The sequence below is a fragment of the Coregonus lavaretus genome, assembly GCF_964263955.1.
Source record: "Coregonus lavaretus genome assembly, chromosome: 32".
Taxonomy (NCBI): Eukaryota; Metazoa; Chordata; class Actinopteri; order Salmoniformes; family Salmonidae; genus Coregonus; species Coregonus lavaretus.
Window position 1 is genome coordinate 7,274,343 of NC_140019.1, and position 16,488 is coordinate 7,290,830.

The 16,488-nt window shown below is 43.8% G+C and overlaps 1 protein-coding gene across 1 annotated transcript in view; it reads left to right on the plus strand.

Moving 5' to 3' along the window:
• Positions 1 to 16,488, plus strand: part of LOC311107383 (fibroblast growth factor receptor-like 1) — a gene marked incomplete at its 3' end in the record, with an annotated part of 72,560 nt that overhangs the window by 20,671 nt on the left and 35,401 nt on the right. The gene's annotated exons all lie outside the window — the stretch shown is intronic.

Consider the following 16,488-nt stretch of genomic DNA (forward strand, 5'->3'; position numbering starts at 1 on the left):
TTCAGACACTATACTTTTTCTATTCCCTCTGGATAAAGGCACGCGCAAACCGCAATCTAAAAGCACTGTAACTGATAGACTAGCAACAAGAATCACGTATTTTCTGCTGCAGAGTTCCAACTATAATTTTTTTAATTTGGCCTCCACAAATGAGTGTGTCAACGTTCACGTTGTGGTCGAACTGACAACTGGAGAAACAAAGTGAGAAGCTGTTCAGAAAAGACCTCAAAGAAGTTCATGCTAAAGTGAGTAGCAAATTTGAAATATGTTTTATTTCTCTTAGTAACTAGACTCAAGAACATTAACTAATTTGGCCAGTAGCCAGTAGGGCTAGCTAGCTAGGCTTGATTGGTGGGTAAAAGCTAACAGGTAGCCTAGCTAGCTAATAAATAACAAAATTGACTTCCCCTTGAGGGATTTTTTTTAACCCCCTATCAAGCCTCAAGGTGACAGCTAACGTTTTAAAACGTTTATTTGTATTTCGTATTACTGGTTGATATAAGCTTACTGGCTAATCCAATAAAATTGTATTTGTCACATGCGCCGAATACAACAGGTGTAGACCTTACAGTGAAATGCTTACTTACAAGCCCTTAACCAACAATGCAGTTTTAAGAAAAATAAATGTTAAGTAAAAACATAACTGAAAATAATTTAAGCGCAACAGTAAAATAACAGTATCGAGGCCATATACAGGGGGTACCGGTACAGAGTCAATGTGTGGGGTCACAGGTTAGTCTAAGTCGCTCTGGATAAGAGCGTCTGCTAAATGACTAAAATGTAAAATGTAATTGAGGTAATATGTACATGTAGGTAGAGTTAAAGTGACTATGCATAGATAATAAACAGAGAGTAGCAGCAGCGTAAAAGAGGTTGTGGTGGGGAGGGGACAATGCCAATAGTCTTGGTAGCGATTTGATTAGCTGTCAGGAGTCTTATGGCTTGGGGGTAGAAGCTGTTAAGAAGCCTTTTGGACCTAGACTTGGCGCTCCGGTACCGCTTGCCGTGCGATAGAAGAGAGGACAGTCTATGACTAGGTTGGCTGGAGTCTTTGACAATGTTTAGGGCCTTCCTCTGACACCGCCTGGTATAGAGGTCCTGGATGGCAGGAAGCTTGGCCCCAATGATGTACTGGGCTGTACGCACTACCCTCTGTAGTGCCTTGCGGTCGGAGGCCGAGCAGTTGCCATACCAGGCAGTGATGCAACCAGTCAGGATGCTCTCGATGGTGCAGCTGTAGAACTTTTTGAGGATCTGAGGACCCCTGCCAAATATTTTCAGGCTCCTGAGGGGGAATAGGCTTTGTCATGCCCACTTCACAACGGTCTTGGTGTGTCGGTAAACTTAATGATGGTGTTGGAGTCGTGCCTGGCCATGCAGTCATGGGTGAACAGGGAGTACAGGAGGGGACTGAGCACGCACCCCTGAGGGGCCCCCGTGTTGAGGATCAGCGTGGCAGATGTGTTGTTACCTACCCTTACCACCTGGGGGCGGCCCGTCAGGAAGTCCAGGATCCAGTTGCAGAGGGAGGTGTTTAGTCCCAGGGTCCTTAGCTTAGTAATGAGCTTTGAGGGCACTATGGTGTTGAACGCTGAGCTGTAGTCAATGAATAGCATTCTCACGTAGGTGTTTCATTTTGTCCAGGTGGGAAAGGGCAGTGTGGAGTGCAATAGAGATTGCATCATCTGTGGATCTGTTGGGGCGGTACGCAAATTGGAGTGGGTCTAGGGTTTCTGGGATAATGGTGTTGATGTGAGCCATGACCAGCCTTTCAAAGCACTTCATGGCTACAGATGTGAGTGCTACGGGTTGGTAGTCATTTAGGCAGGTTACCTTAGTGTCCTTGGGCACAGGGACTATGGTGGTCTGCTTGAAACATGTTGGTATTACAGACTCAGTCAGGGACAGGTTGAAAATGTCAGTGAAGACACTTGCCAGTTGGTCAGCGCATGCTCATAGTACACGTCCTGGTAATCCGTCTGGCCCTGCGGCCTTGTGAATGTTGACCTGTTTAAAGGTCTTATTCACATCGGCTACGGAGAGTGTGATCACACAGTCGACCGGAAGAGCTGATGCTCTCATGTATGCTTCAGTGTTGCTTGCCTCGAAGCGAGCATTGAAGTAATTTAGCTCGTCTGGTAGGCTCGTGTCACTGGGCAGCTCTCGGCTGTGCTTCCCTTTGTAGTCTGTAATAGTTTGCAAGCCCTGCCACATCCGACGAGCATCGGAGCCGGTGTAGTAGGATTCAATCTTCGTACTGTATTTACTCTTTGCTTGTTTGATGGTTCGTCTGAGGGCATAGCGGGATTTCTTATAAGCGTCCGGGTTAGAGTCCCGCTCCTTGAAAGCATCAGCTCTACCCTTTAGCTCAGTGCGGATGTTGCCTGTAATCCATGGCTTCTGGTTGCGATATGTACGTACGGTCACTGTGGTGTACTCCTCAATGTCATCGTAAGAATCCCGTAACATATTCCAGTCTGTGCTAGCAAAACAGTCCTGTAGCTTATATTTTTTCGCAAAGATTGGCCTACGTGTTGTGATTGGAGCTCTGGATTTGTTATGCTGCAATTTTAAAACAGAAATAGCAGAGATGTGCTTTGGAAATAGCAACTTGGATTAAATATGACGATGTTTGCCTTTCCGTGCCTTGTATAGCCTACTACTGAATATGGTGCAAATGTGTGCTCAGATATGTTACAATTCTTTTTTGGGCCTGAACAGGTAAAATAATTTGGGTGCGACTATAAAGGCTTAGATATGTCAGCATGTTGACACATAACCTTTCCGGAGTTAGAATATTCTACAAATATGTAAGCGGGTGCACACCCATATCTTACCCCAGATATTTCCCGGGACTCATATGGTAGCAGAGAGATTTCATAGGTCCGGATTGGATGCATGTAGAAACTGTCCCATTACGGAGAATATTCTAGCGCCGTATATGAAATTAAGGGCATGCGTATCTTGAGCATGTCTACTCATTATATCAAATAAAATGTCAGATATCCGGAAATATATAGATATCTCCTGATATTGACCCTTTTTGCCCAGTGTAGGATTGAAGAAGTATTCAGGTAGATGTCACTCAATAGAGATGAGAAAGGTATCAGAGTGAGTGAAGACTTATGGGGAGTGGATATGGGACCTTAACATCATTAATAGCCTGATTAAGAGTTAGCCTAAAGAATGGGCCACAGTCATTAGGTAGGAGGACAGCAGGCATGCATGCAGGGGTCATTACTAGTGAGGAGTGACTGAGTGGGTGTTTGATTGAGAAGAGTGGGAGTGAGAAACACTGGGGTAAACCAGAGGTAAACAGGGATTGTTTACTCAGCTCTGTTTACCAAGCCCTCCTCTTGTCTCCTCTGACTCCAACTGCGTAATCTCTCATCGGTGTTAAGGAACTTGAATTCCACACACTAGACCGAGACCTGGCATTGTTTGGTCTAACGGTCCTATCAGTGAGGGCAAATGTGACATTACAATAGGCCTCTCTGCCTAGGCCTCGTCTGATAACATTGTGTCAGCCCAACCAGAAGCCATGGATTAGAGGCAACATCCGCACTGAGATGAAGGCTAGAGCTGCCGCTTTCAAGGAGCAAGACACTAATCAGGACGCTTATAAGAAATCTAGCTACGACCTCCGACAAGCCATCAAACAGGCTAAACGTCAATACAGGACTACGCCGGCTCTGACGCTCGACGGATGTGGCAGGGCTTGAATACTATCACAGATTACAAAGGGAAACACAGCCATGAGCTAAATGGCTTCAATGCTCGCTTCGAGGCAAGAAACACTAAACTATGCATGAGACCACCAGCTCTTCCGGACAACTGTATGATCTCGCTCTCTGTAGCCGATGTGAGTAAGACCTTTAAACAGGTTAATATTGGCAAGGCTACGGGCCCAGACGGAATACCAGGACACGTGCTCAGAGCATTCGCTGACCAGCTGGCAAGTGTCTTCATTGACATTATTTATTTTTGTATTTTTGCCCCCTTTTTGATCTTGTCTCATTGCTGCAACTCCCCAACTGGCTCAGGAGGTGAAGGTCGAGTCATGCATCCTCTGAAACATGACCCGCCAAACCGCGCTTAACCCGGAAGCCAGCCGCACCAATGTGTTGGAGGAAACACTGTTCACCTGATGACTGAGTTCAGCCTGCAGGCACCCGGCCCGCCACAAGGAGTCGCTAGAGCGCCATGAGGCAAGTAAAGCCCCCCCCCGGCCAAACCCCGCTAACCTGGACGACGCTGGGCCAATTGTACGCTGCCCTATGGGACTCCCGATCACGGCCGGTTGTGATACAGCCCAGGACCGAACCCTGGCCTGTAGTGACGCCATTCGGGAGGCCCAGCCTTCACTGACATTTTCAACCCATCCTTGACCCGGTCTGTAATACCAACTTATTTCAAGCAGACCACCATAGTCCCTGTGCCCAAAATTGCCAAGCTAACCTACCTAAATGACTATCGCCCAGTAGCACACACATCTATAGCCATGAAATGCTTTGAATGGCTCACATCAACACCATCATCCCAGACACCCTGGACCCACTACAATTCACATACCGCCCCAACAGATCCACAGCTGATGCAATCTCTATTGCACTCCACACTGCCCTCACCCACCTGGACAAAAGGAATACGTATGTAAGAATGCTGTTCATTGACTACAGCTCAGAATTCAACAACATAGTTCCTTCCAAGCTCATCACCATGCTCAGGACCCTCGGACTGAACACCTCCCTCTGCAACTGGATCCTGGACTTCCTGATGGGCCACCCCCAGGTGGTGAGGGTAGGCAACCTCAGGGGTGTGTGTTTAGTCCCCTCCTCTACTCCCTGTTCACTGATGACTGCCTTGTCATTTGTTTAGTGTGTTCCAAATTTCCCAGAAGTGATTTGATTCTATGGATTCTTCAATCACGTTGAGCTGTTTTCTGACATGCTTTTCCTTATTTTTTCTTAGTGTATTTCTGTTTTAGTGTTTCCTCTCTCTCTCTCTCTCTCTCTCTCTCTCTCTCTCTCTCTCTCTCTCTCTCTCTCTCTCTCTCTCTCTCTCTCTCTCTCTCTCTCTCTCTCTCTCTCTCTCTGTCTGTCTGCCTGTCTCTCCCCCTCGTCTCAAAGCTCTGCTACTTATTTTACCATAATAATTTATCTAGGCAGAGCGCTGTCGAGGTCCATTTGAAGCTCTCTGTGCGACACCAGTCCAGCGCTGTTCCTCCTGACTCTGGCGTGGCCGCCCCGGCTTCAAAGCTCTTCCGGGGCTGCGGTTCGGGGGAGGCCTCCCTTCCCCATAAATCCTCCTTGAAATCAAAAACCCCTATCAAGATGTCTAAAACAGAGTGGGCCACGAGCAGACAAGCACAGTGAAGCTTTACAGTGATCCCTGGTTATCCATAGGTTAGGGGTCCTCCCTCTGTCTTACACAGATTAAATGTATTGGATGGTTCCAGCTGTTGTGATTGGATTCACCTGAACTGCACTACAAGACCATGGTGCTTACCTACGGAACAGCAAGAGGAACTGCCCCTCCCTACCTTCAGGCTATGCTCAAACCCTACACCCCAACCCGAGCACTCCGTTCTGCCACCTCAGGTCTCTTGGCCTTCCCACCCCTATGGGAGGGCAGCTCCCGCTCAGCCCAGTTCAAGCTCTTCTCTGTCCTGGCACTCCAATGGTGGAACCGTCTTCTCCCTGAAGCTAGGACAGCAGAGTCCCTGCCCATCTTCTGAAAACATCTGAAACCCTACCTCTTCAAAAAGTATCTTAAATAACCCTCCTCCTCACCTCAAAATAATGAACTAGCACTTGCACTCGCTCTGGATAAGAGTGTCTGCTAAATGACTAAAATGTAAATGTAAAATATAAACTGAAATCGCCTTTTGTTTTTATTGATGCCATTACCTGTCTGGAATAATAGGATGCATAGGCCTACATTCCTAATGGTGGAAGTAGGAATGTTGTATGCTGTAGGTCGTGGCACTGGGAGGTCTGTCTGTCAGGGTGTTTGCCATTCAAGGTCCCATCTGCTGTTGGAGTTAGGGTTCTTAGCTCGTCAGCTCAACAGCCAGCACATACAGGTCTGTCTGTGGCGCCCTGAAACTTAGATTAAAGCAACTGGGGAAGACATTCAGAGGAAACTTAACAAGACAAATGAGGAAAGAAGAGAGAGGCCAAGTCTGACATTAATTTCAGATCTATGTTGTTACACATCTGTGTGAGTGTGTGTGTGTGTGCATCTGTGTGTGTGTCACTCCCTGCTCCTTCCACGCTTAGACCGCCCTGTCACTATTGGACAGAGAACACCCTGCAGTGTGTTTAAGTTCAGAAAGCAAGCAGAGGACTTGGTGGGATGCAGCAATCAGAGGCCCTGTTTTATTAGATTTCAGTGAGGAGGAGGGAGGCTGTTTATATTATTTCCAGAGCTGGAGCAGTAGTCTAGGAGCAGGAGTCTATAAGAATGGGTCTAGGAACAGGGATCTAGGAGTAGGGCTCTATGAGCAGGGGTCTAGGAGCAGGGCTCTATAGAAGGAAGGAGCTGCCTCTGTGGAGCCAGTGGTCAGTCAGGTCACTCTCTGGGTCTCAGTCCAGCATCTCAACAAGACAACATCCCCAGTTGTTATTATTATGGTGGGAGATTATAATACAGTTTTTAGTACCCAATGGATCGAAATCACACTAAAACCTATCACTCTCATGCACTTAGGGAAATTACGAATATCATGGACACATTAGAACTAGTGGATATATGGAGGCTTAAAAATCCAGACTTAGTGATATATACATGGAGGAGGCTTAATCAAGCTAGTCGTCTTGATTACTTTCTTGTATCCATCGTGCTGGCACCAAAAGTGAAAACAAGTTTTGATAGGGGGCAGAATTCAGTCGGACCATCAAATAATTGGCATCCACATTACTCTTACATAATTTCCATGTGGACAAGGATATTTAATCAAAGCTTACTGGATGACAACCTGTTATTTATTTTGTACCCCTTTTTTCAATCTTGTCTCATCACTGCAACTCCTCAACGGGCTCCGAAACATGACCCACCAAACCATGCTTCTTAACACCCGCCCACTTAACCAGGAAGCCAGCCACACCAATGTGTCAGAGGAAACACCGTTCAACTGACGACCGAGGTCAGCCTGCAGGCGCCTGGCCCATCACAAGGAGTCGCTAGAGCGCCATGAGCCAAGTAAAGCCCCCCCACCCCGGCTAATCCCTCCTGTAACCCGGACGACGCTGGGCCAATTGTGCACTACCCTATGGGACTCCTGATCACGGCCGGTTGTGACACAGCCTGGGATCCAACCCGGGTCTGTAGTGACACCTCTAGCACTACGATGCAGTGTCTTAGACCACTGTGCCACTCGGGAGTCCCTGACAACCTGACTTTTCACCAAGATAAAGGATTTTATAACAGACTTTTTCCTTTATCTCTTTATTGTAGGGACACTTTTAAATGTGCTTTTAGAGGTCATGCAATTCAATATTCATCTTTAAAACAAAAACAATTTCAGTCAAAATAGTTCATATTAACAAAGGAAATAGGAGAAATAACAGTACAGATAGATAGCAATAAAAACTGTACAATAGAGGCACAGAATATGTTAGAGGAAAAACTAAAAGAAATGGAGGGACTTATTCGGGAACGATCAAGATAAAGTATTATAAAAAATAAAGCGAATTAAATGGAAAATTTTGAAAAATTCACCAAATTCTATTAGAATTTTCAACATAGAAATGCTACCAAAAATAATTTACAGAAACGTGTTACAAATGACGGAGTCATCCATGATTCACCAAATGATATTTTGAAAGAGGAAGCAAAGTACTTTAAGCATGTTCTCTTTTCAGTCTCCTCCATTTCCACTAACTGAAGTTAACTGTAAGGATATTTTTCCTAATAATAGTGTAAAATAAACAGCTGTACAGAAAGACTTGTGTGAGGGCCAAATTGCAGAGGAGGAACTTTTTGATGAAATTAAAGCCTTTAGGGCTGGATGGCATACCAGTTGAGGTATATGAAACCTTTTTTGGATCTACTCAAAGATCCAGTGTGTTAACCACTCCTATAAAAATGGTAAACTATCAGGTACTCAGAAATAAGTTTTGATTTCACTATTACTGTAACAGGACCCAGTTGGCAAGTATAAAGATCCACTCTATCTAAAAAACTGGAGGCCCCTTACACTTCAGTGTTGTGGTGCAAAAATTATAGCAAAATGAGTAGCACATAGAATTAAAAAGGTGTTGTCGGATATTATTCATCCTGATCAGACAGGTGTTTTACGTGGAAGATATATCGGAAATAATATATAAGACAAGTACTTGAAACAATAGAACACTATGAAAAATCTAGGAAACCAGGTCTGGTATTCATAGCAAAGGCTTTTGATAAAGTACGACTAGAATGTATATATAAATGCCTGGACTATTTAAATTTTTTAGAATCTCTTATACAGTGGGTTAAAGTTATGTATAGTAATCCCAGGTGTAAAATAATAAATAATGGCTACTTCTCAGAAAGTATTAAACTGTGGAAAGAAGTAAAACAAGGTTGTCCACATCTATGTATTATTGCCATTGAAATATTAGCTATTAAAATCAGATCCAACAATAATATAGATGGGCTAGAAATCCAGGGCTTAAAAAACAAAGGTGTCATTGTACGCTGACAACTCAAATGTCCTCTTAAATCCGCAATCTGGATCCCTGCACAACCTCATAAAGGATCTAGATAATTTTTCTAACCTCTCTGGATTACAACAGAACTATGATAAGTGTACCATATTACGTATTGGATTGATAAAAAATGCATATTTTACATTACTGTGTAGTTTACCAATAAAATGGTCTGATGGTGAAGTGGACATACTCGGTATTCATATCCCTAAAGAAATAAAGGAACTTACTACAATTTTGTTTTACAGGAAGTTAGCAAAAATAGATATGATCTTACTACCATGGAAAGGTAAATAAATCACCCTGATTAACTCTTTAGTCATATCCCAGTTTACCTATTTACTTATGGCCCTGCCTAGGCCAAACTATTTGTCTTTTAAATTATTTGAGCAAAGAATATTTCACTTTATTTGGAATGGCAAGCCAGACAAAATAAAATGTGCTTATTTATAAATTGAATATGAGTTCGGGGAGCTAAAATGATTAAATATTAAAGCATTAAACCTCTCACTAAAAGACAACATCCCCTCCTCTCTCTCTCACACACACACACACACACACCACACTGCCCTTATCCCTTATCTCAGTCATTGGGTTGCTCCCTAACCCCCCCCCCCCCCCTCTCTCTCTCATTCTCTCTCTCTCAATTCAAAGCGCTTATCGGCAGGGGAAACATGTACATGGCCAAAGCAAGTGTTTTTTGGTTAGTTCTTTGAAATGTGTCAAGTTTTCTCATGATTTGGTTGGGTCTAATTGTGTTGCTGTCCTGGGGCTCTGTGGGATCTGTTTGTGTTGGTGAACAGAGCCCCAGGACCAGCTTGCTGAGGGGACTCTTCTCTAGGTTAATCTCTCTGTAGGTAATGGCTTTGTTATGGAAGGTTTGGGAATCACTTCCTTTTAGGTGGTTGTAGGTTTTAACGGCTCTTTTCTGGATTTGAATCATTAGCGGGTATTGTCCTAATTCTGCTCTGCATGCATTATTTTGTGTTTTACATTGTACACGGAGGAAGGTTTTGTAGAATTCTGCATGCAGAGTAAAAATTTTGTGATTGTCCCATTTTGTGAATTCTTGATTGGTGAGCGGACCCCAGACCTCACAACCGTAGAGGGCAATGGGTTCTATAACTGATTCAAGTATTTTTTAGCCAGATTCTAATTGGGATGTCGAATTTTATGTTCCTTTTGATGGCGTAGAAGGCCCTTCTTGCATTGTCTCTTAGATCGTTCACAGCTTTGTGGAAGTTACCTTTGGTCCTGATGTTTAGGCTGAGGTAGGTATAGTTTTTGTGTGCTCTAGGGCAACGGTGTCTAGACGGAATTTGTATTTATGGTCCTGGCAACTGGACCTTTTTTGGAACACCATTATTTTTGTCCTACTGAGATTCACTGTTTGGGCCCAGGTCTGACAATCTGTGCAGAAGATCTAGGTGCTGCTGTAGGCCCTCCTTGGTTGGGGACAGAAGCATTAGATCATCAGCAAACATTAGACGGTTGACTTTAGATTCTAGTAGGGTGAGGCCGGGTGCTGCAGACTGTTCTACTGCCCTCGACCATTCGTTGATATACTGTATATGTTGAAGACGGTGGGGCTTAAGCTGCATCCCTGTCTCACCCCATGGCCCTGAGGAAATAAATATGTGTGTTTTTTGCCAATTTTAACTGCACACTTTTTGTTTGTGTAGATAGATTTTATAATGTTGTATGTTTTTCCCCCAACACCACTTTCCATCAGTTTATATAGCAGACCCTCATGCCAAATTTTGTCAAAAGCTTTTTTGAAATCAACAAAGCACGAGAAGACTTGCTTTTGGTTTGTTTGTTTGTCAATTAGGGTGTGCAGGGTGAATACGTGGTCTGTCGTACAGTAATTTGGTAAAAAGCTACATTTACATTTGCTCAGGACGACATTTTCACTGAGGACATTTTTTCCCGAGATTGCTGTTGACGCAGATCCCACGGTAGTTATTGGGGTCAAATTTGTCTCCACTTTTGTGGATTAGGTTGATCAGTCCTTGGTTCCAAATATTGGGGAAAATGCCAGAGCTGAGGATAATGTTAAAGAGTTTAAGTGTAGCCAATTGGAATTTGTGGTCTGTATATTTTATCATTTAATTTAGGATACCATCAACACCACAGGCCTTTTTGGGTTGGAGGGTTTGTATTTTGTCCCATAGTTCATTCAATGTAATTGGAGAATCCAGTGGGTTCTGGTAGTCTTTAATAACTGATTTGTAATTGATCGTGTCTATGTTTTTGCTGTTTGTTCTTTGTTATAGGGCTAAAAAGATTGGAGAAGTGGTTTATCCATACATCTCCATTTTGGATAGATACAGTTGAAGTCGGAAGTTTACATACACTTAGGTTGGAGTCATTAAAACTCGTTTTTCAACCACTCCACAAATGTCTTGTTAACAAACGATAGTTTTGGCAAGTCGGTTAGGACATCTACTTTGTGCATGACACAAGTAATTTTTCCAACAATTATTTACAGACAGATTATTTCACTTATAATTCACTGTATCACAATTACAGTGGGTCAGAAGTTTACATACACTAAGTTGACTATGCCTTTAAACAGCTTGGAAAATTCCAGAAAATAATGTCATGGCTTTAGAAGCTTCTGTTAGGCTAATTGACATCATTTGAGTCAATTGGAGGTGTACCTGTTGATGTATTTCAAGGCCTACCTTCAAACTCAGTGCCTCTTTGCTTGACATCATGGGAAAATCAAAAGAAATCAGCCAAGACCTCAGAATTTTTTTGTAGACATCCACAAGTCTGGTTCATCCTTAGGAGCAATTTCCAAACGCCTGAAGGTACCACGTTCATCTGTACAAACAATAGTACGCAAGTATAATCACCATGGGACCACGCAGCCGTCATACCGCTCAGGAAGGAGATACGTTCTGTCTCCTAGAGATGAACATACTTTGGTGCGAAAAGTGCAAATCAATCCCAGAACAACAGCAAAGGACCTTGTGAAGATGCTGGAAGAAACAGGTACAAAAGTATCTATATCCACAGTAAAACAAGTCCTATATCGACATAACCTGAAAGGCCAATCAGCAAGGAAGAAGCCACTGCTCCAAAACCGCCATAAAAAAGCCAGACTACAGTTTGCAACTGCACATGGAGACAAAGATCATACTTTCTGGAGAAATGTCCTCTAGTCTGATGAAACAAAAATAGAACTGTTTGGCCATAATGACCATCGTTATGTTTGGAGGAAAAAGGGAGTTGCTTGCAAGCCGAAGAACACCATCCCAACCGTGAAGCACGGGGTTGGCAGCATCATGCCGAGGGGGTGCTTTGCTGCAGGAGGGACTGGTGCACTTCACATAATAGATGGCATCATGAGGAAGGAAAATTATGTGAATAAATGGAAGCAACATCTCAAGACATCAGTCAGGAAGTTAAAGCTTCGTCGCAAATGGGTCTTCCAAATGGACATTGACCCCAAGCATACTTCCAAAGTTGTGGCAAAATAGCTTAAGGACAACAAAGTCAAGGTATTGGAGTGGCCATCACAAAGCCCTGACCTCATCCTATAGAACATTTGTGGGCAGAACTGAAAAAGCATGTGCGAGCAAGGAGGCCTACAAACCTGACTCAGTTACACCAGCTCTATCAGGAGGAATGGGCCAAAATTCACCCAACTTATTGTGGGAAGCTTGTGGAAGGCTACCCGAAACAAGTTAAACAATTGAAAGGCAATGCTACCAAATACTAATTGAGTATGTGTAAACTTCTAACCGACTGGGAATGTGATTAAATAAATAATAGCTGAAATAAATAATTCTCTCTTCTATTATTTTGACATTTCACATTCTTAAAATAAAGTTGTGATCCTAACTGACCTAAGACAGGGAATTTTTACTAGGATTAAATGTCAGGAATTGTGAAAAACTGAGTTTAAATGTATTTGGCTAAGGTGTATGTAAACTTCCGACTTCAACTGTAGCTCTTCGTGTTGTTTGTTTAGTGTGTTCCAATTTTCCCATAAGTGGTTAGATTCTATGGATTACATTGAGCTGGTTTCTGAAGTGATGTTCCTTCTTTTTCCTTAATGTATTTCTCTACTGTTTTAGTGTTTCACCATAGTGAAGGCTCAGGTTTTCTTGGTCTTTGTGTTTTTGGTTGGATAGGTTTCTCAATTGCTTTCTTAGGTTTTTGCATTCTTCATCAAACCCTTTGTCATTGTTGTTAATTTTCTGAGGGTGTCTGTTTGACATTTTTAGATTTGATAGGGAAGCTGAAAGGTCAAAATATACTGTTTAGGCTTTCTACTGCCAAGTTTACACCTTCACTATTGCAGTGAAACTTTTTGTCCAGGAAGTTGTCTAAAAGGGATTGAATTTGTTGTTGCTCAATAGTTTTTTGGTAGGTTTCTACACTACTTTGCTTCCATTTATAGCATTTCTTAATAGTATGCAGTTTGTTTGGCTTTGATGTCTCATGATTCTGTATTGCTCTGTTCAAGTAGACTGTGATTTTGCTGTGATCTGATAGGGGTGTCAGTGGGCTGACTGTGAATGCTCTGAGAGACTGGGTTGAGGTCGGTGATAAAGGAATCTACAGTACTACTGCCAAGGGATGAGCTTTAGGTGTACCTACCGTAGTTGTTCCCTCGAATACTACCATTGACTATGTACAGACCCAGCATGTGACAGAGCTGCAGGAGTTGTGACCCATTTTTGTTGGTTGTTTTGTCGTAGTTGTGTCTACCGGGGCATATTGGGGAGGGAATGCTGTCACCTCCAGGTAGGTGTTTGTCCCCCTGAGTGCTGAGAGTGTCAGGTTCTTGTCCAATTCTGGCATTTAGGTCACCACAGACTAGTACATGTCCCTGGGCCTGGAAGTGGTTGATCTCCCCCTCTAGGAAGTAGAAGCTGTCATCGTTAAAGTATGGGTATTCTATTGGGGGGATGTAGGTAGCACACATGACTACATTTTTCTCTTTAGAGATCATTTATTATTTCTAACCAGATGTAAAATGCTCCTGTTTTGATTAATTTAATAGAGTGGGTTACGTCTGCCCTATACCAAATTAACAGAGTCTGAGTTTCTTCCCTGTTTCACACCTGGTAGTTTGGTGGATGGGAATACCAGCTCCCTGTAATGTGTAAAAGCTTTGTATTTTGTTTGGTGAAGTCTGGGTTCCTGCTCTTTAGGCCAAAGAGATGACCTCAGACCTTGTATAGTCCAGCATGAGATTGTAAAAGCTTTGTGTTCCTCAGTGTCAACTGTTGTTATCCGTGTGGTTTAGGCTCAGACCATTAGGTTTGAGCAGAGCATGCTGAACATCTGGTGAATGCCTCTTAGGTTGCAGGATGGGGCTTGGTTGGGTGTATTAGTGGGGGTTCTCTTTCTCTCTCTCTTTCTCTCTCTCTCTCACACACACGCACACTCTATACATTAGGGGGGCCCTGCCTATGTCTCAGACAGTCATATCACTCCCACCCTGCCCTACGGTCCCACCAGGCCTGTTACATTAGAGCACTTGTCTCTGATCTCTCTCAGCACCCAGCAGTGTGTGTGAGTGTGTGCGCGCGCATCTCCCCCTCACCCCTTCATACCCAGGCAGATTGGGAGGGCTCAGGCTGGCGCCCCATCTGCCAACAGATCCAGTCAGGCTCACAGAGTGGTAGTAGGGGTCTCTGTCTATCCACCCCTCCATCCCCCATCCATCCCCCAGCCTCAGTGTGTCTACAGTGGGGTGTAGTGTCTGTCAGCACCCGAGATCGGCTCAACGCCCCTCTCCACCCTTCTTCCAGCTCCCCAGGCCGATCCGCCAGGCTATGAGCCGACTTGCGTTTCAACCAGACACCTCCACGACGGCACCAGCCTGACTGACAAACAGACAGTCGTGCTTTTCTATACCCCCTCTACTCTCCTCCTCCTCTCCTGTCTTTCATTCCACCTCTCCCCGGTTATGTGTGACTGTGAGTGAGCGGCGACACGTGCGAGGGAGCAGGCTGTTGGATCAGATTGGGGAGAAGGAGGCTCTTTACTTCAGCCTCTCTGTCTCACCCTCATCGGGTGCTGACTTACTGGCAGCCAAGCTGTTTCAATGAGGCCTCCATGGATCCACCCAACCTGCGTTTAGACTGCCAATACTAAGTAATATCTTACACATGGTATGAATGTCTTGAAGCCAACCTTTTTCCCAGTGAGGTGAATTAGCGAAGGTCAATGTAACGATCCGTTTATGAGAGAATGCTGTGTTAACATTCCAACCTGCTGGAATATGCTCTACCTTTATGTTCTATTCGTGGAGACGGAGGAATTTTTATTCCATACTTGATGCAGTCAGTGAAACCATCTCGGCCTAACGTTCTGGAATGTGCTGTAATTTAATTCCAGCACCAAAACAATCTTTATTTTCTGCCGCTTTTTCTTCTGGCACTTTCCTGGATGGCAACCAGTGGCCTCCAGGTGAAAACACTTCACTCCTACACAGAGATGTGTCGCACAGAGAGAGATAGTAGAGAAAGAGAGGGAGATTTATTTTCCCATTTGTACTTTTTGCACAATGTTACAACACTGTATATAGACATAATATGACATTTGAAATGTCTTTATTCTTTTGGAACTTCTGAGTGTAATGTTTACTGTTAATATTTATTGTTTATTTCACTTTTGTTTACTATCTACTTCACTTGCTTTGGCAATGTTAACATATGTTTCTCATGCCAATAAAGCCCTTCAATTGAAATTGAAATGGAATTGAGAGAAAGAGAGAGAATTTTTTGGTGGAGGGAGTTTCATTTTTAGATTCCTATAATCTTGGCAGTTCTCACAGCAGCTGCTGGTACTGCTACAGGATGTGACAGTACCAGGCATGAATGAGCAGTGCCGTCCAACACTCACACACACACACACTTACATACACACACATACACACACACACCGGCTCACTGCGTCCAACACACACACACACACCCCGGCCCACTGCCGTCCAACACACACACCCGGGCCCCAGTGCTGACGCAGCTCAGGAGGGCCAGAGGAAATGGAAAGGGAGCTCTCATGGGAGTCTCGGAGCACTGAACGAACAGGATGAAAAGAACCTTGTGCACGCAAGGACCGTAAAAAAAAAGAAAAAGAATCCCCCTCAAATAGTTGAGTAAAAGCCCCCAAAGTTGCCCCTCGCTCTTCTTGAGAAGGTTTATGTTTTTCTGTGGACTTTGGGCAGACCCAAGTTGGTTTGTTTTGCTGATAGGAAAGATCCCTTAGGGTAGCCTAACCCGGTTCTATACACACCTTCTTACACATCTGTGTCTGAGGGCCTGGGTACGTACAGTGTGTGTGTGGGAGCGTGCATGCATGTCTGTGGAGTGAAGTTGACACAGGGCCCCCCTCACCAAGTCAGACAGTAGTTGACTCAGAGACAGGCTTAGTGTTAGTTAGGGGAAGCAGGTCTCTGGTCTGCCTCTCTAATTCCATTTTATTTTCCATGGTTCGTCTTAGACCCTGTGTCGCCAGCAGCAACAGAATGAATAGGATGTTTCATATGATAGACGGAGGTGTTTTATTTACAAGGTGCAGCAAAACATCAACATGTGTTTGAATTAAACTGCAAATGAAACATACAGTACTGACCATTCTTGAATGGTGGAATTATATTCAGTTAATTTAAATGATTTAGCCAGCAAATAGGCTACACAAGGCTCATTGATAGAATAACATGGAAATGGAAAGAAAAATCTAGGGAATTATGAAAGGAAACTATGCTATGATTCCAATGACAATCTTTGCTGTATGAATTGAACTGCTTGTCCAGTATCATGGCCAT